The following is a 7,682-nucleotide window of genomic DNA, read 5'->3' as shown; positions in this document are numbered from 1 at the left end:
CTGTGGACAAGGGGCGGAGGTAGCTACTGAGTTCACTGGGGGTTTTTCTAGAACCTTTTCTGTGCTTATATGAGCATTCTTTAAAATTGCAAGTGTCATTGTACTGGCTGGTTTTGTGTGTCAACTTGACACAGGCTGGAGTTATCACAGAGAAAGGAGCCTCCCTTGAGGAAATGTCTCCATGAGATCCAACTGGCTGTAAGGCATTTTCTCAGTTAGTGATCAAGGGGGGAGGACCCCTTGTGTATGGTGCCATCTCTGGGCTGATAGTCTTGGGTTCTATAAGCAAGGAAGCTGAGCACGCGAGGGGAAGAAAGCCAGTAAGGAATATGCCTCCATGGCCTCTGCATCATCTGCTTCCTGACCTGCTTGAGTTCCAGTCCTGACTTCCTTTGGTGATGAACAGCAATGTGGAAAGTGTAAGCTGAATAAATCCTTTCCTCTCCAACTTGCTTCTTGGTCATGATGTTTGTGCAGGAATAGAAACCCTGACTAAGACAGTCATGATGGGGAAATGGTCCAGTGTGTAAAGTTCCTCCTGCACAGGACTTGTGTTGGGGTATGTGTGTGTGCTGTGTAGTATGTCTGGTGTGTGTGTGTGTGTGTATAAGTATGTGTATGTGGTGTGTAAGTACAGGTGTATATACTCATCAGCTCCTTTAGAGAGATCTGCCTACTTGGGCTTCACCTCTCTTCATGATTTCCAGGCTCACAGTCTACCATCTAAAGATATGGGCTCTAAGGAAACTGTGGTTTGTAGACTAACTTACCTCCTGGGAGCTGGTCTTGGGGTTTGCTATTAGAAGAATTCTTATTGGAAGTGCCTAGCTAGGCCTTCTCCAAAGAGATGCGCAAACCATCAGGCAATATCTGAGCCTTTCATTGTGGTGCTTCTGAAGGCTGTGAATAGAATAAGCAAAACTCTTGCTCCCTATGAGACTTCCCTTCAAAGACTGTGTCCTGCCTACATCTTGTGAAGCATCTGCAAGTGGCCTGAGCATGGGTGAATCTAACAGAGCTTGATGGGGAAGAGCATTACTTCAGGAAACAACAGCATGATTCCGATGTCACAGTCTCTGAACTGAGGGCCTTCAAGGCACAGTTTGTTCCCCTCCTCTGGGATAATCTGTAAAGACCAGAGTCACATGAACTGTCAGACAGATGCTTTCATTGTGAGCTCTGAGTGTGGAGAAGGCACCATGCACTTCCATTGTTATTTGTCTCCCTATTCAATTTTACAAAGTTCTGTGTATTTCTATTTATTTAGTGGACACTGTGTCTTGCTATGTTTGAACTTTAGAGCCTTTTACTCTGTTATTCTTGTCTAGTCTATCCCACCCCACCCCACTCATGTCCCATTCTATCCATCCCATCCCATCCCATCCCATCCCATCCCATCCCATCCCATCCCATCCCATCCCATCCCATCCCATCCCATCCCATCCCATCCCATCCCATCCCATCCCATCCCATCCCATTCCATCCCATCCCATCCCATCCCTTCTCACATTCTTCCCATCCCTACCCCTTCTCTTAAACCAGCAAAGGCTGTGAATGGTAGAGAAAAGAAGTGGATGTCAGGTTATATTCCTCAAATGGTTTCTACCTTAATATTAGGAGAGGGATTGGTGAGAGTGAAGAGGAGACAAGAGGAGGTGGGTGCATGTGAAAAAGTAACTAGAATGGATCCTGTATATATATGAGATTGTCAAAAGAATAAATTAATAAGAATATGAAAGGAGCTCAAAAGTAAAAAGCAAAGCAAAACAAACACCTTGATTCCATTCGGGTAACTAGGAAGACTGTTAGTAGAAGAGCACATGTAGAAAGAAGCCCAAGTAAAACGTCTTTCAAGAGGAAGGGCAGTGATTGAGAAGAGGAGCAGCAGGGCATAGCCTGCTATCTCAGATGCTAACTAGGCCTGTGAGTGATGAATTCCCAAACACAGACCATTATTCTGTTTGCTCAGAAGTCAAGGGAGTTCTGTCTTTCTACACTCTTGAGTGCAAACAACAGAAACTTGTCTCCAGAAAGTCAATTACCAGAATAGCACTGGGCAGAACTTCTAGAAAGGCTGGACAACTGGGCAGGAACATGAGCATCCAGGATTACAGATAATCCCACCCCAGGATTTAAATCTTCTGATATTGTCACTGATCCCCCTGCCTCTGAGTTTCTGCTTGCCCTACTGTTTCCATTGAACTTGGTCTCTGAATCCTCCTTCTGTTGACAGAGCCTCTGCTGGTTCAGGAGAACAATGTTGACACCGCCCATCATCTGTCACTCAAAATATACCATTCTCTTCTCCTAGCCTCTTGCATGAGTTCTGGATTAAAACTCTAGTGGAGGCACATCTTTTTGCCTGGTCCTTGGTCACATGACTCTCAAAACAAAGGAATCTGGGAAAGCAAATACCTATAATTGAAGATTCCACAAAATAGGGGACTCTTTATAAGATCAGGTACATGTCCTCCCATGGTAGTGCTGGCCAGAAATGCTTGGAATGATAGCCCCTGAGCTCAAGAGTTTAGTGTAGAGCAGAGACACTGAATGCCAGAGAAGCTAAGCAACCAACTGCTCAGAATCAGCTCTGTGGATTCTAACAAAGCCCAAAGGAAAAGGGGAAATGTCGCAGTTACAAAATCAAACCAGTGGTGTTTAGAGTAGTCTCAGGAGGAGATTGGCCCAGATGCCACCAACAGTTTGGTTTAGAAAAGCATTATATTCTGTAACTGAGAGTCAAGAAGTAGGTTCTCAGCCTGGCATTTTCATTTTTTTTTCCTAATTACTTTGAAATATGTTATCCAATGACATTCTGGGAATGTAGCAAAAGGGGATGTTTTTCAACTTTAGCAAATAAAAATATTGGACATTCAGTTCAATTTGAATTCCAGATATGCAAAATTTTATTTTCAGCATGTGTCTGAATTGCGCATGACACATACACATACTGAATTTATTTACTATTTATCTGCAATTCAAATCTGTCTGTATATCCTGTGTAAGTTTGGCAGCTTTTCTTGGAGACACTGTCATTCCCAGCTGCTGAGAGGCTCCAGGACCTAGAAGCTTTTTGAATCTTAGTAAACACTGAATGTTCTGGAATTGATTTGTACAGGTTACTTATAGCCAATGGGCAGGCAAGCCTATAAGCTAAAGAATAGTGGGTAGTCCACAGGAGATTCAGAGAAGAGGAGAGGAGTACAGGGAAGTCTTCAAACCATTGACTGTTGCTGGAAGCAAATTTAATGCAAGCCTTCTCAAATCTATTGTAGAGCTGCAGTTGCCTGTTCCATATAGGCTCACATTTGTTTAAATTTTTGATGTCTTTTTGTGTATGGTGGATATTTTGCATTAGTATTTACTTAAACATTGAATTTCAATGATGACCTTGGTCACCCATCTTTCTTCTTGTGCCTCTTGCCTTTGGCCTTTTTGTTCTGGTCCTATGTGCTGACCCTAATAGGGCTCTTATTCTGAAAGGGTGTATGCCTGTTGCATACTTCTTGTGGGGACTATACTCCTTAAACAATGAACTTTCCTCTGGACACTTTCCACATTAGTGTCTACCTTGTTGAAACAGCTGAGAAAGGTTTTTTTAGCTTGATCATCATCCTGTCTCTTTTAGTTGTACACATTGGCACTTTTCCATCAGTTTGATGTATGTCCCGCCATGGTAATGGTCCACCTCCTCATCTTTACTTTTTTATGAATAATGTAACGAGAAATATAACTCTGACCCTACAGTGTTATTTTGTAAGAGTTTAATGGGATTGCTACCCAAAGCATATAATCCCTATCCCTGGTAAGCTGGAAATAACTATTAAATGTTATAATCCCAGCAATCAAAATATTCATTGTTATCTGGGAAAAGGGATAGTTTGGAGTTGGGAAACATTTTGAGCATAAAGTGCTATCTTTACAAAGCATTTTGGTCATTGCCTGACACGCCTGACACAACACACAATAAATATTCATAAGTGGCAGTGCTATTAACACACATTACTTGTAAATGGTAGATAATATAATTGACTTGGTGAGTTGCAAAGCCTAATTGAGATCATCTGTGTGCAATATTTAGTGCTGTTTTAGCTCCATTGCTGGTGCTATGATCAAATACCCGATAAAAAGCAAGTTATGGAAAAAAGCCTATGCTGCTTATAGTTCCAGGTTACATAGTTCATCATATCAGAGATGGCCCAGGGGCACAGGCTTGGAGTAATTGTTACATCCATAGTCAAGAACAGAGAGAAATAAATCCATGCATATTGTTCGTTTGCTTGTACTCAGCTCAATTACTCCACTACAGTTTAAGGCCACCTTCCTAGGGAGTGGTGTTGCCCACAGTGGGCTGGGTCTTCCCACATCAATTAATTTAATTAAGACAGTCCCCTACAGGTATAGGCCAATCTAATGTAAACAAACCTCTTATTGAGACTATCTAAGTGATTCTAGGCTGTGTTATGTTGAAATGAAAGGTAATCATCACAGACAGCCAGAATAGAGGAAGTGAGTGTACATTCCTTAAAGACAATTGTTCTTGAATAACCTTTATTCTCAGCATCAGGTTCTTAATAAGTCTTTGTAAATAAGCAAATGAGTTAGTGCCTTTATTATTAATTAGATTCTGCTCCACCATAAATGAAAAGGAAATCTTGGGAGAAAAAGCTCTAGTCCCCTTTAGAATTTGATGATGCATTAAAAATAGAGGAATCACATGAACCCAGGAAGATAGGATGTCTCCAACCTGTGATACCATTGTCATAATCCCCCCACATTACCAAGGTCTTTATGGTTCACAAAGTACCTTCACATCCATTATGACACTCAACATTAAAAAAGAAAAAAAGAAAAGACAGGCAAAGAATGTCCTTAGGGTGAGCCTGGATGTGAAACTCCATCTCCCACAAATGACTTCAAACCTCTTCTGTCTTGCTACGGATATTGCTGATAGAAAACCTCAGACGCAAAAATGCTACCCAGCTTGATTTAGCTATGACCTTATAAACAAACGCAGCCCAGTGGGAGCCCAAGTGGGATTTCAGAGTTTGGAAGATGAGCTGAGAGAATTTGCTCAGAAATTGGACATATTAAAACAATCTCCACCAAAGGGGTGAAAACAATAAAGGGAAGAGAACTAAGGGGCCAGCACCACTCACTGGCGGGCAGCGAGTGCCTTGCTCATTATAACTGTCGACTGTGTAGCAATAATGTTTAGGAACACTGCAATCTCAAGAGTGGGCTTCTAATGATGCTCATCTGCTCTCGGGGATGGAAGGCCTTATGTAAACTCTAACTTCTCAGAAAGGGCTGTTTAGCCTTAAAGTACACTATCAAACTGGGCCAGCTTATGAGTATAAATACTAGATTTAAATGGCCATCCTCTGATATAATACTCTCTGGTGTGTGTGTTAGGGAATGTATATTGACCTTATATTGAAGTGCTAGGCCACATGATGAACTGAGCAATTGAAATCCCAAAGAGATGGATGTAGAGGTCAAGGTCCAAGCAAGGAACAGATGTCCAAATGGAAGTCCAAAGGGTTTCAAGTGGAAGGGTGTTAATGACTGACTTAGGTACAAGCAAGGTCATGAAAATGTTCAGTGGATAGTGAGTGAATTCCTTAGGAGGCTATTAACAATAACACATCTATTGAAAGCCATAGGATAAGGCTGGGGAGTTATGTCAGCTAGTAAAGGGATAGCTGTGTGAGCCCAACAACCTGCTTTTAATGTGTGGGACTTCCATAAGAAAAAGGTTCAAGGCAGTGACAAGCATGTTTAGTCCTAGTGCTCTCATGGTGAAATGGGAGACAGAGATAGGAGAATAGGTCAGAAAATAGGCTGGTGTATGCCACATAGCAGTAAAAACCGTAAGATAGATCCTGTTGACAAGATAGAAGGTGATAACTGACTTCTAAAAAAGTAGTCTTTCTAATTTCCACATATACACCATGGCATGGGCAATCCCCCCATACACATGTGCACCATGGCAACACAGTGGTAACTGGACATGTGAGATAAGAACATCTGGATGAAGCCATAGCCATGGTGGCACTTAGATGTTACTATCACTATGGTGAGATAAACGAAATACTGAGGCTTCTCTCTCTTCTCATCCTTTTAATCATGTGCCCAAATCAACTTCATGCCAAAAGCAAGGAAATAGGGGAGACTCCCATGGCACAGAATAGGACAGGGAAATGTAAAGTGTGTGTCCTGGTCGTAGCAGATCAGAGAAACAACAGGTCAAAGACTAGACAATGCTCCTCGACGACTTACCTCATGCCTTTCTAGTGGTTTTGCATCTTTGACTTTGTGTTACCAGGGACACATGATTCTCATTGCCCACTGATTCCATTTTACCATTCCAGCTGCTCTGGAGGTTCCTCAAGGGCAGGAATGATCTCTTACCTGTATTCAGACACTCAGATTGACATATAAGGGATGCTTCAGGAATGTCTGTCAAATGACCTACTGACTTGGGACACTCCTCAATTTGAGTTCATGCAAAGACTAAGAAAGACTCAGAAAGCATTTTCTGCAGGAAGCTAGTCTTTTATCCAGAAAGGTCTGCCTTTCATCACAGGCCTTTCATCTTTGTCTCTCCTACTCAACTCTATTACAGGATAAGGGCATCCATAGAGAATAGGTTTAAGGTCAAATGTGGTTGTATGCCACAGGAATTTATTTACAAAAGCAGGTCATAGTTTATGGATCTCTGGTCAAGTCTCAAACTTATTAGGTGGTTTATCTATTGAGTCCATAAGTCATTCATCTCAGGAGTGTCAATGGACAATAGCAGCAATGTCCTCAAGAAATATTTTTTATAAAAATCTGCCTCTACTTGATATCAAATCTGATATATCATATGCTAAAGAAAATGCCCCAAATTCAGACTTCATATTCACTAGGGTGGAAGCCTTGAACACACATGGAATGAAGACATTAATGTCATTTTATCTGAGAAAGTATGTTTATGTGTGTGTGTGTGTGTGTGTGTGTGTGTGTGTGTGTGTGTGTGTGTGTATACAAGCTTATGGGTTGTGTTTATTGTCCTGAGAAAAATGGCCAGGAAAGAATTATTTGTGCATCTGATATGTGCAGTCCAAAGGCATGCAGTCAGCATCTCAGGTAAGCCAGAAGACTTTGAAGTTCATGTGAGTCCATAGTCAAAACTTGGGGTGCTTCAAGATTTGAACAGGGTGAAGGAGTAAGCAAATCCTGCTCCAGTAAAAACAAATTTGAAAGGGTCTATTTAATACTTGTTGTACTGGAAGAGTGTCAGACATCATGTGTATTTTTATGGTAGGCTCAAAGGAAACTGGGAATAAAAAGAAGAAAGAAAAGGAAGGCTTCACGTGGATCCTGATGGGAGAAAAGCCACAGAAGCAGAGCATCCTATGGCATTGAATGGCAGGTATGCTGGTTACTTTTAACTGTCAACTTGACACTATCTAGAGCCATCTGGTAAAAGAATCTTAATGAGGAGTCGTCTAGATTGAGTTGGCTTTGGACATCTTTTAGAAGGTTGTCTTGGTTGTTAACTGATGTAGGGAAATCAGCCCATTGTGGGCAGCATCACTCCCTAGATGTAGTGAATGTGTTGAATATATAATAGAGGAGAAAGCTAGCTGTGAGCAAGCAAGCAAGCATGCATGTATTTATTCTTTTACTGCTCT

This window comes from Mastomys coucha, unplaced genomic scaffold (assembly GCF_008632895.1).
Source record: "Mastomys coucha isolate ucsf_1 unplaced genomic scaffold, UCSF_Mcou_1 pScaffold22, whole genome shotgun sequence".
NCBI lineage: Eukaryota > Metazoa > Chordata > Mammalia > Rodentia > Muridae > Mastomys > Mastomys coucha.
This window is presented reverse-complemented; position numbering follows the sequence as displayed.